Source organism: Anas acuta, chromosome 9 (genome assembly GCF_963932015.1).
Source record: "Anas acuta chromosome 9, bAnaAcu1.1, whole genome shotgun sequence".
Lineage (NCBI taxonomy): Eukaryota > Metazoa > Chordata > Aves > Anseriformes > Anatidae > Anas > Anas acuta.
In genome coordinates, this window is record NC_088987.1 from 25,729,270 (window position 1) to 25,747,427 (window position 18,158).

The window sequence follows — 18,158 nt, forward strand, 5'->3', positions numbered from 1 at the left end:
CCAGCCAACTACAAGAGGACAAGAAAGCCGAAGTCCGTCATGTCGCCTGCTCATTTCAAAGAGGGCGCTTCCTGACCTCAGTTCCCGCAAGTGGAAGCTCGCTTCGGGCTAGCACTGCGGGCACCGCTTACTCCAACCTTTACACAGATGCGTATGAACGCATAGGCACGATTTGTTCTTCTCTCTCTCTCTCTCTCTCTCTTTCTTCCTTCCTTCTTTCCTTCCTTCCTTTCTCTTTCTCTCTTTCTTTCTCTCTTTCTCTCTAAGCTTTTTTCTTTCTTCCATTTTCTTCCCTTTGGCCAAGAAGGAAGCTCCCCGGTATCTGCAGGGGCCGCAAAGGGCGTTCAAGGAGACAGTGGCACACACCTGAGCCACATGGCAACCCATCCATCCTTTAACTCCCCAGAAAACTGTTGATCTCCTCGAAGTGCCAGGCTGAACCTTTGCACTCAGTGCTCGTGGCTGCGACGCTCCCTCCACAACACCCCCGTCCCTCTTCCCTAATTCGTCCCGATTTTGTATTTCCAGAGCTCCCCAGGTTCCCTCGGGTCTCGGGCGGGTGCAGGGCTGCTGTCTGGACAGAACGGGAGCGTTTGGTGCCGAGGCAGGGGAGGAAGCAGCGCCGGCACTTTTTAGCCAACTGGACCAAGATGGGCTCTATTCCCATTGTTGTTGTTCTTCTTCTTATTATTAATTATTATTATTATTATTATTAATCCAAATTAAATTTATCCCGCTGTAACTTCCAAAGCACCAGTGAATTTACCTTAAACCTGCTTTCTGTCCTAGCCAATGGTGGCAGGAGCCGGCTAGCCTGTCCCTCTGGAGCATTAACCCTTGTCGCTAGCTGGAGTGAGTGAGAAGCTGAGGTTTGGCCCTGAGGAGCTGTATGCATAGATCTGGCACAGCTTTGCTCCCTTAACTCCTGGATCTTTGTTTTGGCGGCGACCAGGGAGAGCAGGGAGCGCTGTGCTCGCATTTCCCTCTGGCTTACACACACACACACACACACACACACACACACACACACACACACAAATCCCCTTTCCAACTTTCTGCCTTTTGCACTTCCCTTCCAGTTTTTCACTTCTCAGACCTACTGGCAGCATTTGCCGAGATCTAGATCCCCGCCGTGGTAAGTGATGCTTTTCTCCATTGCAAAACTCGCTCAGCTCTCGGCTCGCTGTCCCAGGGATGGGTGTAGAAGTTGTATTTGTTTGGAACAGAATTGCCCAACCCCAGTGGTTTCACGTCAAGCAGCACGGAGTAAAACTGTTGTCGTGTATTAACTCTGAATGGGAGCAAACAGACCAAATAATCATTGCTGGCTCAGACAGTAGCATGGCATAAAAGTCATTCTTTTTAAGTTCGCAAAGCAACCTTATTTTTTTTTTTTTTTTTTAATTGTTATTGGGAGAATGAGCCTGTGTTTTGGGTCTGATCTTTATATTTACATTACACACCAGACCATAACAAACTATACAGAGAATGCTGCTGCCATATGTGTTTTGTGAACATACAGTTACGATTGGGGGTTCATGCATTCAGCGTAAGTGTTGCAGACACACTGATACCACTCTGCGAGGTTTGTGCAATACCTGAAAATTCACTCCATCTTTGAGGGGAGGAGTTGGAGAGATGTTGTATTTTCAGAACCTCTATATTAAAAATAAAAAATAAATCAACTACAGTGAATGCCTCCTGGACATTTATTTTTTAATGTATAGTCTGCAACTCTGACTGGATCAAATTCACGATTATTCAGATGAGGTTGAATTTGAATAACTTGCTGGTTTCTCTCCCCCGCCCTCCCTCATCACCCTCCCCTTCTTTTTTTTTTTTTTTAATTAAGAAAATGAAGAGGACCGCAGAGTCCGGCTGACCTTTGGCTGACATAATTTAGCAGGAGACCTCTCGCAAACGAGGACCGGATCCATTAGCCCCTTTAGTTCTCCGGGCGAACCGAGACTCGGTGGCCGGCTCCCCCCGCAAGGAGCCAGCCGGGGGCTGCCCCGCAGCCGAGGCGGCGGCGAGAGGCCGCCGGAGGGGCTCGGGGCGGGAGGGCACCGCCAAGTTCAAGGCGCGCCCCCGGGAACGCGGCCCGACGACCGTACCCCGACGCCCCACACCCGGCATCCCCGCGCCGCTCAAGGGTCCGCGGGCGCGCAGGGGTGGCGGGGCCGGAGCTGCGCGGCCGCAGGGAGAGGAGAGGCGGGGGCGCTCCGCGGCTCCTCCGCCTGCGTGGGTCCGGGAGCAGGGCTCGGCTCCGCGGGCCCCCGGGATGCCGGGGAAGGGAGTTTGGCGGAGCTGGTGGTGTAAAGTTGGGCAGGATGTTACTCACATGACAAGGAGGCATGGTAAACTCTGGAGAGGGCTTGATTCCCCAGAAGTTGCTGTAAGAGGAAAAAAAAAAAAAAAAAAAAAGAAACCGAGTTTCGGGTTTTAACCGATCATTTGTTGAGCATCTGCGGACACTGCTGCTCTGCTCACGCAGGCTTGCCAGGGTATTGCTGTTTTAGAGACAACGGAGCGTTTTCCAAGTGCAGGCTAAAGTACTTTTTTTCACCGCTGGAAGAGGTGAGAGCCATTCCCTCCCTGCAGCGGAGGCGGAAAGGGGAAGGGGAGCGGCGGAGGGGCTGATCCCGAGCTGCTTAGGCAAAACTTCCCTCTGAAGCAGGAGTGAGTTCCAGCCGACAGCAATCTCCCCCTCTAATGAGTCGCCTCTGCTAATAAATGATGCCTCTGCTCAGGTTCCTCAGCGGTCTGCAGCTGAGTCCGAGAGAATCCGATCCTTTATTTGAAGATGTGTTTTAATAAAACTGCTGTTACGCTGGCATTTTATTAGGAGCTTATTGTTTCTAAATTAATACTTAATCTATGAAAAATGTGCTTCCTACCAAACTAGATTCACCTCCGTGCACCCCTTTCTTCATTTACATGCATTTTACAACTAAGAACCTAGCTCGACATTTCCCTGAATCATCAGACCATTAATTTGCTGGGAAGCTAGCTGTTTCACACACATGGATATAATTCTGAATAAACGCAGAAGAAATGCAAAAGCATATGCTTTTCTGTCATTTTTCCTGCCCCCCACCCTCTTTTTTTTTTTTTTCCTCCTCAGTCGGTCTGTGTCGAGCAATGCTTTCAGAATCTTCATTATCTAAAAGAGAGGCTAGAGGGCAGGGACTTTGGGAATACTTCCTTTTTATATTGAAACTTTCTAAACTTAGAGCAGAGCTGAACATATCCTTAAATCTGCACCTTCCAGGAGCAAATGAATGATGTGCCAGACACTTTGCTTCTATTCAAAAAATACAAAACCGAATGCTGTAAGCTTCCAATTTTATTTTATTTTATTTTTTTTTGTGAATATTTTACAGTGTAGAAGTCACCTCAGAAATTGATAAAAAGCCCACATAGGTCTCGCTTTATATTTCTTTCTCCATTTTATTTCTAGTAGATTTTGCTAAAAATTCACAGAAATTAAAAAAAAAAAAAAAAAAAAAGGAACAGCTACCCTGATAAGATACCTCAGCAGGTTGCAGGCCAAGAGAGATAAGAAACTCAAATGTTAGAAATAAACTTGGACTAGATGTAATATTTCTGAAACTTTTTTTTTTTTTTCTGCAAATACGTATTATTTTTCATTTAAAATTTCATCTTTCCTTGATGCTTGAATGGTGAGGATTTCACCGAAGTCAGCATGAAACATCGTAATGAAGGGTGGTTACAGTGAAATTTTAGGTTTTAAAGTACTGTACATCAGAAAAAATATCTGAACAGAGCAAGTGTAGCTTTTGCTTACTATCTAAAAGAACTATTATCTAGAAAATACTCAGAAAATATTCACCTGGTAGGTAATGCAAGTGCCAACTAGAAACGCATTTCCACCGACTCTGCAATATAAATCAGGAAACACAGCAAATACCATGTTATTGATAAATCAGTAATTTGTAAATGTCATGTCACAGCACTTAAGATATTTTTTCATATTTATAAATATGTCTGTTTAATTATTCCAGTTTGCCTTGTGACTTTTTGCCTTACTGAAAGCTGTTGAACCCTTCAACTTTTAATTACTAGCATGTTTGATTTAAGAAGTGGGTTTACAGTACAATTACACAGCTAATGCAAGCGTCTGTTTAAATCAAAATCATTATCTTTCATGCAGGTGAGTGAAGCAGGTTATTAGTGTTTGGCAATTTTAGTATCAGTCAGGTTTTTTGATCCAAGTAAATTCAGTTATTTATTTTTATTTACCATTACCACTTGCAGTAGGACTTTCACTGAAGTGAATATACCTAACATGATCACTTACAATTGCCTGATTAGTTTGTTTAAGATGCTTGGGATATTTTTAAAAACTAAAAGGAAAGTATTTTTCTATGCTGGATTAGTTTTCTGCTGCGGTGTTTGTAGGAGTTGCTCAGTCTGTATGTTTGATTAATATACAACATGGTTCGTGCATCCCCATTTTTATCATACAGCAAATTGTTAAATGTTCCTGTAAGAAGCAGGGGAGAGAGGCTACCAGGAGGTGTAACTACATTAAGCTGGTGGAACACAGGAGATCTGAAATAAGGGACTGAACCAAAACACATTGAAATCAATGGGAGACTCCTGTTGAGTTGGAACAGGCTTCAGGCTCAGTATAAATGTACAGGTACAGCACTTTTCATCTCTTTCCAGTTTTGCTTTGGTTTCCTGCACATTATTAGCAGGTAATATTCTTGATCTGACTTAAAATTTATTGATTCATCTCTGGGGTAAAAAGACCTGTGCTTGGATGTAAGTACCCGTAGTAAGGTCAGATTGGTATTGCAGAGTTGGTGGAAATTGCACACAAGTTTCACCTTGTCTTGATTCCTTTCAGAGTATTTCATAAACTCCTGTTCTTTTATATGAAGGTGTACTTTTGTATAAATGCAGCAACTTCCTAAGAGAACTGGTCTGGTCCTCTCCAGTAAATCCCTTATTTCAGACACATGGCTACAAGTTAAAATTTGACCAGATTACCAGCTCTGTCATCTTTTTTGCCAAGGAGTAACAGAAATGAAGGAGCAATCCTGCCCCCTTCTCCCCCCCCCCCCCCCCCCCCGCCCCCCACCCTTCTCCCCATTCTACAAATATAACGTAATAATTAATTCCCTGCTGATATTGGAACTTGATCGTGAAAATACTGTTTTCTGCTAGGAGAATTCAGTTGCAGTAAGCACTACTATAGCAAATGGAATGTTTCTATTGGGATATGCTATAAATGGTGTTTAGTCTGCTCCCACTGGAGCCATAAGTTTAGGATCAGACCTGCTTAATATCGTATTTCTCCTTCTCATGATATTTATTGACTGTAGCAAAAAGGCCAGCTATTCAAAAAAACCCACCCCTTTAAGAAATACATTAACTTGCTTATCTAGCAAGGCTCACTATCAGTGGAATTTTTAATTTTCTCCCCTCAGTCACAAAGTCCTTCCAGACTCCTTTACAAACTTTAGTTCATATTTAGATGCTTTCTGCTTTCAAGTTCTATTGTGTACTGAAGAACAACACATTTAATTAAAAAATCCTAAAACACGAAATTATGCAGTGCTGTCAGAAGTCACAGAGAAAAGGCCAAATTCTTCTTTTCTTAATCTGGCAAAATTCTCATTGACATCAGCACTATGTTCTTTATGAAGCTTGGACACGTATTTTAAGGCCACACTGATTACAAGGAAGTTGTTTTACTACTAGTGCAGTGTTTGCATGCAGGTCGACAGCAACAGTCTGAAAGCTGCCTTCTCATAGTTTTTAATGGTCATAAATTGGGAAATATTCATATGAAATCCAAAGCATTTCAAAAGGCTGTAAACAACTCACTTCTGATATGAAAGATATGCAAGAGCCATTTGACTGTCCTCCTCCAAGCAGGACTTAAACTGTAGGGAAAGTTCTGCTCTTTTAATTTTTCCCCAGCCATAGCTGTCATTAGTTGCAATTTTATTTTTACCTGTAGAAGGATGATGAAAGGGTTTTACAGTTCAGATCTGTTTATATTCTGTAGGTCTAGTAAAGAAACAAAATTTCCCCTCTGACATGCCCAAATAAACAATGAGCCTATTTCAAGTTCCGCTCAATAAGTGTGCTAAATGCATAAAGTATTTTGAGTAAATGCCATGCAGCTGTTTGGTAGCTTGCAATTATTGTGGTATTGTGTCTGCCTGCATTTTGTGTACTGCTATAAATCCTGCAAGTGGACACTACTATTTCTGACACATCACGTTGGCTTTCATGTAAGTCTATAGGTTTTGTTCCAAGTAGATGAAAATAATGAAACTTTATAAATATTAGATAGTCTTGCTCCAATGTGTGGTGCTGTAAATCTCTAGAGATTTGCAAAAAGACAGTGACAACATGAAGGCATTTACATTATACTATTGTATGAGATAATTCTATAAAGCATAATCTCAGTTCTGCAGTGACAATAATTTTTCACGGCAACTTTCTGAATGTCCCATGGAACATTTTAATACATTAATTGTTTGCTCATCCCCAAATAAAATTTGCACATATATAGAAATTAAACAAAGGGCCCAGTGCTGCTTCAGGAGGAGTTTTGCCTGAGAAGGAACTCAGAAACTCAGCATTAAAATGCTGAAATACAGCTATGGAGACAGGACAGGAGCCATGCTCTGGCTGTGCACTTCATACACCCATGCCCTGGAAAGCCTTTTCACTGCCCTCTAGGCTGCACAGGTTCTGGGCTGGTGAAGACAGAATATTTCTTTTTTGAACCTTAGTTCAACAGGTGACTTTGAAATGACCTATGAATTCTTCCACTTTTGTTGAGCTGAAATCAATAGCTAGTGTGGTTCTAGGAAAATATGTGCAGCTATTTTCTCATGACATGAAAAAAAAAAAAAAAAGACCTGGAAAAAAAATTTATTGTGTTAGAAGATTCAAAGACTTCTCAGAAAAAGAAAAAAAGAATCCAACTCTGGATTATAGCAGCTGTTGTAATCTATTATGCAAATCATCCAGGAATTAAAACAAAGTATTTTATAAGATAGTTTTTGTCAAATACTAAATATGTTATTATTTAGACAATGTTTTCCCAGAGGTGTTATTGTTACCTGATGAAAGTGAAACCTTAGAGTACTCCATATTTTGATTGAAGAGGATTTAACATTTATTTATAGCAGTGCCAATGATAACAAACATGCAGGAGAACATGTTTCTCAAAATTGGGCGTTGGAACTTATGCTGTTGATCCATACTGAGGTATATTTATCCTCTGGATGGCACCTAGATATTTTCAGCAGTTTTAATCGGAGGTAACAGAAGATAAAATATGTGAAAAAACAAACAAACAAACAACAACAACAACCTAGAAGTGTCTTTGGTCATTATTATTTTCTTTGATGGTCACTTGTATCACCATACTATACTAAAGGCCTCTCTGCGGCAGTGGTTACCCTTCATTGCCTGAGTGCAAACTGGCTTTTATAAAAAGAGAAATCAGGCCCTCTAATTTTTTCTTCTCTTCTAGGAGGGGCACTGACTGCTGGTGCAACATGTCAGTTCATCAGCCTGTTGACTAAAATACAGTATGACTTCGCTAATGACCGGGATGCATATTGCAGATTACCACATTTTGCAAATTAGTGAGTAATCAAACACCATAAAAATCAAGGATACTGCATAATGAAATATACTTTATTCATTTATTTTTATAACCATATATTAGATTTAATTATTTATGTTAGTAATTCATTGGCTGCTAGCACATGGAGCTATGGAATGTGGTTTTTAAAAAAAAATGTTTTATTAACCAAAGACCCCACTGTAGCACTCAGAGATGAAATCCTTTGTGAGAAGATGAGGGAGTGCTTCTTCCTTGAGTGAGTGACCTCATTTCAGAGATAATCCCTAAGAACATCCCAGAGTCCCCGGGGCCAGCCCAGTCCAGGCTGGTGGAGAGGCTGGGGCGGGGTTTGCAGCTCCTTGAGAAGGTTGTCGCAGCCAGGCGGCTGTAGTGTTTTATTCTTACTCAGCACCTTAGATGATGAAGAGACAGAAACTCATCCTGGCAGGTCAGAGGAGGACCTTGACTTGGTTGCTTTCAATCACTTGCCAAAGAAAACCTCTCTTTTCCTCTTTCTCTCCCCTTCTTCCTCCTTCCCCAGACCATGGAGCAAGCCCAGTCAGACCAGAGCACTAAATGCATTGACAAAAATAAAACCAAACAGTGTCTTTTACTCATTTTGTTTCTGGTGAAAAGCCTAGTAACAAGTCAGGGAGTAAGAGTTTCTTTACTAGGAAGGCAGTGGATCCCCCCAAAATGTCCATCACTGGCATCAGGCACTGCTTGCCACCCAGCAGTAATCATGCATTTCATGTCCACGGGATGGACTTTGTCTCTTCTGAGCTCAGCTTGGACTCTTGACTTGGAGGAGAACATCCCCTCAGGCTCTTCATTTCTTGGCATTCCTTAAAAAAGTGCATTTTTTTTTCTTTCTTTTTTTTTTAAATTTCTCACTGTATGTTTGGTTTTCTTTTCCACAAGTTCATCTGTTATTTTGTAGTTCCATAAACTTTCAATCTTTAAAACCATTTCTCTTTTTTCTTTATCTTTTAAGTTTGAGACATGAATGGTCTGTCAAGAGTTTTATATTATTGTGAGCTGAAGTCTGGATGTTAGCAGGGACAGGCTGCTAACCATAATTGTGTTGCTGTTACCACTGTAACAAATTTGTTTCATTTAGCTATTATTTTTTTTTAATCTTGGGAAGTGCATAAAGGTTAATACAATATTGATAAATATTTATTATACTGTTGTGGGACCTAGATTTAATCATGTTTACATCAGTTCTGCAAAACTGTCCTTCAAATTTAGCAGAGTGAATTATAACTGAATATGGGAGACAACAGTTAAAAAGCTTGCTGGAAAAAAATATGACTGAGAAAGATATTTATGTATAGCTTTTTATTAGTAACAGTATTAGAGAGGTTCTTCTTGTAAAGGTAGGAGTAGGAGGCAGACACTTCCTCTGACCCTACTTGAGTGCACTGGTGTTTTACAAGAAGCTAAACATGCAAATTTAACATTATCCAACCAATTTCAGGTTTATGTACCAAATATTTTGGTACCAAATATTTGGTTTCTTGGTGACCTTATTGTCAGAGAAAGGAAAGTTTTAGCCCCTTAGTCTCAGTGGGAACAAGCCTGTTCCTCAGGCTGAGGGCTACGTCTGTTACTGCTTATGAGGCTGGTGGGATGTTACTAAATATCTTGAAACATAATTTTAATGTGTATAAAATGTGTTAGGATTTTTAATTTGCTGGCGGGTCATTGAAATTTTTGTATTTGGTTTTCCAGATAGAATTAAATGTAAGTAATAAAAAATCAAGAGACATGAGCCATCATGTTTCCATCCTTCACATCGTGATTGGCTTTTTGAAACAGTAGTAATCTAGAAAACTTTTTCTTTTTCTTTGTTTAACTCACATTGATGTGCATCAGAAACTTGTGGAATTATATTTAAGATGGTCGTATTCTTCTTAGAGGTATAGTAGACAGATTTACCACGTATGGAGGACCAGTGTTAGAATGGGTCTTGATTCTTATTATTTTCAGGTTAGTGAGAATGGAAGTTACCCAACAGCCAGTGAGTCACTGCTAATGGCTGAATATGCAACAAAAAGGGAACCCTCATCATGTGCTAAGTCCTACCAACTGTCTGTCAGTGGAGATGGAGACAAATTGGCTTAGCTTAAACCAGACTTAAAGCTTTGGCATCCACGTACTTGTGTCATTTCAAGATTCAGTAAAGATGAATCATTTTGGAGGTTTAAGTGGGGACTGAATAGATGCCACATCATCTCACGACTGCTGCAAACATACTGACTTTCAGCCACTCAAACCTAGCTACTGGTTGTGCTCTTCTTGGCCACTGAGTACATGTAAAATACGACTATTTCTAAATAAGAAAACCTCAGACATTTACATGGGAGTATCCCTCAAGGTCATAAAGCATGTGTGCTGAATACAAAAGGACATTAATTTTACCATAATTTGTGTGAGGGTTTTCAACAAGGCAGTGGAATTGCATATTTTTTTGATTTTTTTTTTCCTAGTAATTTAATTTCTCAGGAAATGCTGCCATTAATATTTTATTTTGAGCACTGGGGTGCAAAAAACCCCATGTTTCTCTCTACTCCTGACAGTGCACTTGACACCAAACACTTGTTCCAATGGCACATTTGTCCCCTGGTAGAGATAGAGTCTTTCTTCCTTCCTTCCTTTCATTATTTTTAATTTTTATTATTATTTTTTTAAAATCTGTATCCCTCACTTAGAAAAAGTCCCAATGTTAGAAAGGCTGGAAAATAACAAGATGGGGGAGGGACCTATGAAAATCTGTGATTTTTCTGAGTGAAATTAGAAACAGGGTCTCTTTAACATGGAAATTTGATTTCTCTACAATTTGAGGACTTATTTCTGCAACTGTCACATATGTAAAATTTCCAGTGAAGTCAAAGAGGCCTTTGAATACAAAGAAACAGCACAATCAAGCTCTGAATATATATATATTCCATATGCTTTTCTCTCTCTCCCAGTGATGTACACGTTGTAGTAATTTCATATGGATAAAACTGTCATCATTTTAATTTTTACAGTACTTAAACTGTTTAAAAAATAAAATTAATAAAAACAATTTCTGAGAAGAACAACTTATCTTTGTCAAAGCATTTAATTAACATCTCCATCTTTTATTTTAAGCTGAAATGTGAAATATTACGTTGTCAGGACATTCTTAAATGATATCCTAGATGCATTGTTTGTTTGGAATGGCTTGAAATCACACAACTTTACTGAATTATAACCAGATAGATATATCTAAGCCTGAGGGCAGGAAGTCCTGGCAGCTGAGACGTGGGGAACATGCAGTTTGTCCGTACTAGATTTTTCTGTTCCCTTTTACTAATAAATATATTAGAGAGCTTTGTTTTCACTCCCTGCATGATAAATAAAGTCTCTGTCTATGGTGCCATATTAGTGCTTGGTACTGATGCTTCTAACCCCACCTATTTTAACGGAGAATGGAGACCTCTGTGAACCAAACCTCCTCAGATCAGGTTTTGTTTGGCTGGTGCCTGTTCTGAAGCTGGGAGAATATTTCATATCACAAGTATTACGGGGCTGATGAATCTACTTCATAAGGTCATCTGCTACAGTTATTTGAGCTGTCAGACCACCCACCTCAATTTTTGATTTTTTTTTTTAGAGAGCCTACTTTTATTTTCTATTTATGCATTTTAAAACCTCTCTCTCTCTTTTATTTTTACTTTATTTGACTTTACTTTACTTTACTTTACTTTACTTTACTTTTATTTTATTTTATTTTATTTTATTTTATTTTATTTTATTTTATTTTATTTTATTTTATTTTATTTTATTTTATTTTATTTTATTTTATTTTATTTATTTTTTTATTATTTATTTTATTTTATTTTATTCCTCCTACACCTCCCTTGTACAAGTTGGTTGAGAGGAGACTGTAAAAAGTAAGGGTAGCACCTTATGCATCTTCATATAACTCTGTTCTGTTGAACCCTTTGGTAAACAATTTTTCCTGCATGATAGAGCATGTGCTGTGGCAGACATTTTTATGAGGTAGCCTAGGACAGGGCTAATCACATCACCCTGTCTCAGGTTTTGACCTTATCACTGTTGTGCACTGAGCCTAAAAATTGGGCACTGGCTACCACATCACAGGAAAATAAATGGGAAATGACATTTTAGTTAAAAAGAATAAGTGGATTTTATTTTAATGAAACATAAGGTCATGTGATTTTTATTTATTGTTCTTGTATAACTGTAATTAAATAGTTGCCATGTTGCCATGTCAAATGATTTAAAAAAAAAAAAAAAAAGTGAATTCACTAGCCAGGACCCAATTCATGGTTCTGCAGCTGTTTTACATTCAGGGCTTTTAATGAAGCCAGTGAAAACTCTATCTAGAAAGCCATGAGAGAATAATATTATATGAAACATCATTTATAACATCTGTAATAAAACAGGCTAAATCATACCTCTGCCATTAAAAATCATAAATAGTATGTTAGCTTTTAAAGGTGACATTTGTCCTTTGAAATCTTTTGATATCAGGCTGCTTTAAGAAAAGCCTAAGTAGACTTCCACTATAGTGGTTTGATTAAGAAAAAAATCATTATAAAGTCTTCAATACATATGTAATTACATATAGTATATAGATGTGAGACTGGTCATTTATTGCTGGTTTCAGAAACTGAAGAATTTGTTGTTACAACCATCATTGTCTTCCAAAAGATGTAAACTGTTATAAACTGTTCTCATTTGATTACCTGCATATATATATGTATATGTGTGTATATATATGTACATACATGCATGCAGTTTGATATAATCTTTAATAACTTGTTTTTAAGAATATAATTTTTCACTGCTTTACTAAAGCTATTACTTCACAGATATATTGGCGCCTTTTACAGTGATAGCCTGACTGTATACAAAGCAAGAGACAAACCCCAGTAGTAGTAAAAAATAGATCCTTCTTAACACAAAGTAGAAATAATTTGTGAAAAATCAGAAACAATGACATATATTGCTGCAAACTGGATAATAACAAGTATCTGCAAAATGCAAGGGATGTGGTTTGGAAGGCAAGTTGACCACAGCTTCCATTGTAAAACCAGTTATGTTTATAACACCAGGAAGCCAAATCTGATCTGTATGTGTGCAACCTGCAGTGCCCTGGGAGCCCTGCACACTATGGCATGTGCTCGGATGGCTGTTCCCAGAGTGCTTGCTGTAAGATGGTGAGGTGTGATCTGGGAAGAAATAAACCCACATTAAGGAGAAATGGCTGTGCCATTCTCTTGGCTAAACTCTTACTCCAGTGAAATTTTCTCTGCCCTTTCATCCCCTGCACCTCTATGCACCTTGAGGTAAGGCTCACCTCCAGCGCAGACCTCCCCAAGCCACCATGCCCTTCCATGGGGTGCCCACTTCACATCTGGGGCAAGGTGGTCCCCTGGTGTCTTCTGCCTATCCCTGGTCCAGCAGCTGCCTGGAGACACACTGTGGAGTGGGGGATCCTGAGGGCGGATCTGGATGAAGGCTGAGGCTCTTTCTGGTCTGGAGAAATGAGCACACAGGGCTTCTCCCAGCATCCACCAATCAATCACATTGAACACACAGGCCAGCGGCCAGCCCTGCAAACCCTCAACAGTCATTTACACTAACACAGTTATCCTTCCCTGATGTTCTTTGAGAGAAACAGGTCCCAGATGTTACCTGCTTAATAATTATCCCATTTCCCAAGGACAAAACTCCCGCAGCTCCTGCACCAAGGGCGGATGACTGCTCCTTGGAGCTGTGCTTCACCACAGGCAGCTGACGGGGCTCAGTGAAATTGCTGCACCTAGTGTTCTCACCTCCAAGAAGGACAATTTTATTAAGGGCCATTTTTAATATTTATTTATTTATGTATTTATTTATTTATTGATGCAGTAAAATAGAATGGGAAAGCCACAGTGCTCTAGACCACATTTTAACTACAACTATAAACCATGTATTATTAGCTGCCCTTCCTTTTTGTTCTATTGATGCCACCAGTCATTAAGCACAGAGAATGATTTTATCTGAATTTGTATCCCACAATATATGAAGATTTAGATGTTTGGGACGGAGCCTGCTATGGCTGTTCCAGGCATATATGATGCATGGGGCAGTGGGTCATTCATCGGGATGATTTGTTGCTGCAATATCAGGATGCGAATAACAGTGTGGGGGCAATGCTAACGTTTCCTCTTAGCTTCCTTTTTATTGTGTCCAATGTGACAAAAGGTGACAACCTCTAGAGCCTAATTCTCATCTCACACAGTTGATCTGGATATTAAAGACACCGTGATTGACCTCTTCTGATTTGTAACAGAGTAGAATCATAGAATCATAGAATATCCTGAGTTGGAAGGGACCCTTAAGGATCATCAAGTCCAACTCTTGACACCGCACAGGTCTACTCAAAAGTTCAGACCATGTGACTAAGTGCACAGTCCAATCTCTTCTTAAATTCAGACAGGCTCGGTGCAGTGACCACTTCCCTGGGGAGCCTGTTCCAGTGTGCAACCACCCTCTCTGTGAAGAACCCTCTCCTTATGTCAAGCCTAAATTTCCCCTGTCTCAGCTTAACCCCGTTCCCGCGGGTCCTGTCGCTGGTGTTAATGGAGAAAAGGTCTCCTGCCTCTCGACACCCCCTTACGAGGAAGTTGTAGACTGTGATGAGGTCTCCCCTCAGCCTCCTCTTCTCCAGGCTGAACAGGCCCAGTGCCCTCAGCCGTTCCTCGTACGTCTTCCCCTCCAGGCCTTTCACCATCTTCGTAGCCCTCCTCTGGACACTCTCCAACAGTTTCATGTCCTTTTTATACTGTGGTGCCCAGAACTGCACACAGTACTCGAGGTGGGGCCGCACCAGCGCAGAGTAGAGCGGGACAAGTAAGTGGACTCTGATTCATTCTCAGTTGGACAAGCTTATCCACAACTTCCAGATTTTGACAATGCAATTGGTCCCTATGTGGAAAGAAAGAGAGGTGTTTCTTCAAGCCCATACCCAATTTCCATGTTTCAATCCCTCTTTGTTTTAACTTTGTCCACATGCTGATATATCATGGTGATAAGTGGACATTTTGTTTTTTTGAATTGTGTGTAGAATCTGCACTCAACTCATTGGCATACGGATGAAGAAGGTGATGGAAAAAGAGGGTGAATAGATCCATTACAAGTGTTGTAAATAATTGGTCTTAAATAAAAATATATGGAGAAAACAGGAAAACTGCTATTAAGTACACCTTTGCTGTCTGCAGTAGACCACAAGACAGCTTTACAATATTAATTTTTTCCACCAGCTTTAAGTCTGAAATATGAATATGTCAGGTATTTAAATACCAATTTACTTTAAAAAATCTCTACTTTATTAAAATATCATTATGCATATTGGAAAGTTAAAAGTCAAAGCTATATAGCTGCTGAGGTAAAATTCACATTTATTGTCCGCTGAATGTGATGGAAATTTAATTTGTCAGGAAGCTGATTGATATCTAGAAGTGTTTTGTTTTCAGTGACTGGCACTGCCGAGTTACAACCATCTATCATCTAACAGGTAATTAGTCAGATTTCTCATCATGAGCCTTCAGTCCTGCTGTTTTATTATTGAAATACCACAAACCAGTAGGCATCTGAATGCAGATAAAGTTCTCTGTCATGGTCTTAAGGACAAAGACAACATTTTGCAACTCAGCTGAAGGAAGTTTGAATAAAAGTCACTGAAATGTGAGGCACAATGTTAATATATATGGAAAAAAAGCGATCCTGGAAAACATCATCAATGTTGACTGATTTTCTGCAAAGCAACATTTAACATTAAAATCTTTCGTCTTGCAATCTACATGCAGACAAATACCTCCCAGGTGCCAAGGCGGAAGGAGAATATTAGACTTCAGCAGAGTGCAGTGGAAATCAGGGTGCACCTTTCAGAAGCGCTATGCCTCTGTGCCTCTTTGTCACTGGAGATGTCACCTCTGCTTGCCTTACAGGAGCCCTGGGCTCTTCTTGGCAGTTCCTGGTGACACCTGTTCTGCTCTGGCATACATATGAGGTAGCTCTCGCTTGCCTTCAAAGAAAACAAGGCACTGATCATGGTGCTTGGTCCCATTCAAAAGTGGCCAGGAGTGGGGTACAGGGCTTGGGCCACAGATGGTTAAACAAAAATAGCTTTTTGGGGAAGTTGTTGTAAACTCAACATAGGATTGAATGCATGTTTGAACCATTAGCACGTTTTAATATAGAGGCTGCACAACAGTGATGTAACTGCATTTTTAACACATCCTTTCTCTTCTTCCCTCATCTCTTTCAAGTGTTTGCTGTAGATGATGTAACAGCAGTTTAATAACCAGGGATGTAGAAAAGTAAAAATAAATTGTTATTAGAGCTTTCAGGAAAATAAGCAGGATGAACTGTTATACTTCTAAATGCATTACTCTCCGGATTCTGACTTTGTACTAAGTGGCTACAAGGAAATTGAAAATGTATTGCTGTTCACCCTTAAAATATTACTTTTGTAACAGAATACGACTGCATAAACTAATATTAGTAATGATTATTTAATGTTCTGTTTGGGGACTAATTGACCTAATCCAGCTGCATAGTTTATAGCACTGAAATGCCAGCAACCTTTGTGGTTTCAGGAAGTCAAATCTCTGTGCACTTTTTTTGTTGGTGGTGTTTTTACTTTTATTTTTATTTTTTAATGCTGTTGTTTACTTTCTTTCAATGTAAAAGAAAATGTCTTACTGGCGGAAGTTTGGGTTCATAGTATCCCAGCCCTCCATAACATCAAGACACAACAGCCATTGGTTCTTAATGAGTCATCGATGTTATCCTTCTCTAGAAAGCACCCACTGTTGAATATGTGTTTTTAGTCTTGAGATAAAAATGTTAATTCACCATAACTGATAAAGTGTTCTTAGTTTATGCAGCACACCAGAGAACAATTGCTAAGAAAGTTAGCTAACCACACTAAAAAGTGTTTTGATCCAAAATGTCAAAACATTTCTAGAATGAATATGCTGTCCATATAGTGTTGTGCATTTAATGATTCAAAGAATTTGACAGTAGTAGGATTTAAATCACGGTGTACATTATCAGATAACATGTATGTGAATGTTGTATTACAGCATTTAATTTGCAGTTGTTCCTTAAGATTATCTTGTGTTGCAGAGCCAAGTTCAAAGATTTTGAACTATGAGTTTGTTGCACATGCTTGAGCTGACATTGTCATATTTGAGCAAGAGGCTGAGAAATGATCAAGTGTGAAAAAGAGGAATGTATATTTAAAAGACAGCTGAAGCATAAAGGTAGCTCTTGTTCCACAGACTAAGTTTGGAATGGACAAGGATCAAAACTTGGGAGCTCTGAATAACCCCAAACTTTTTGGAAGGGTGAAATGGAATTTACAATTCGTGGCTGAGACCCATCTTTCAAGTAAATGCTCCCTGCAGAGAGGATCAAATAACCCCCCTGACGGAAAATGCAAATATAAAACCAACCACGAGCCACAGCTTTTGTTTACTCTTCTTCAGTGTAAGAGGTGTATTTTATGTGAAATTTGGATAGCTTGAATGCTTGGGCAAACTTACCCTGACAAATTGTTTGTAAACAAATTCCTTACTTCTTGTGCAGTCATTCTACAGTCCAGCCCTCACAATCCAACTGCAACAAGGACAAACTTCTGTTCTGAGAGGACTCGTTGAAGAGAAAGGTCAAATAAAGATCAGGAATTGTACATGAAATCAGGATAATTGAAAAAAACAAAACAAAAAAAAACCCACAACACAACACAAAACAACAACTGACTGAACATAAGGTGACTGTCAAAGCAGAGCATAAAATATTAGCAGTAATAAATAACCCAGAAATCTCACTTCATGGAAACAAACCAATATAAACACTAAAGACAGCCAATGCTAAACACTAATTAGTTATAATTGCATTTCAAAATGATGTAATGGGTCAGAGAACCATTCTCTAGCACTGCCCTCATGGACACCTGGGCAGAGGCAGCCAGCTCAACCCCCATGTCCCCAGGCTTTGCAGAACACCAGCATGGAACGAGGGGCCAGGTCAGGGCGAGAAGGAGAAAGAAAACTTCTCTAGCAGGGCAGACCTTGGAGGCTCACATCTGACAGCAAAGGTGTTTTCCTGTGATTTTACCACATATCCCCTTTCTTGCACAAATGCAAATTACTTTATGGTCCATTCAAGTGCTATATCTAGAGAGCCTGGCTGACCCAGGAACCTGGCTATGGCACTGTCAGAACATGGAGCAACAGCAAAAATTGGGATTCCTTTAGATTGTTACAGATTAACTTTTTTTAAAATTATTTTTATTTTATTATTTTTTTAATGATATAATTTTTGATAATTTATATTGTTTCTGGCTGTGCCAGTTTCTCGTATGAACAATTAGTGGTTTAAAGTTTAAGACATCCAATGCATTGGTATTGTTGAGTCTTGATTTACTTTTCTGTCTCCCACCAAGCAAGAACCAAGCTGAAGGCAGAAGACCAGGGCTGGCACC

At 39.7% G+C, this 18,158-nt stretch overlaps 1 long non-coding RNA gene across 1 annotated transcript in view; it reads left to right on the forward strand.

The window, feature by feature from the left end:
- The first annotated feature begins 503 nt into the window (after positions 1 to 503).
- Positions 504 to 18,158, forward strand: part of LOC137861208 (uncharacterized) — a 49,661-nt gene continuing 32,006 nt past the window's right edge. Inside the window, exon 1 of the long non-coding RNA XR_011099472.1 lies at positions 504 to 1,135. This is a non-coding gene — a long non-coding RNA (uncharacterized lncRNA). The remainder of the gene's footprint in view (positions 1,136 to 18,158) is intronic.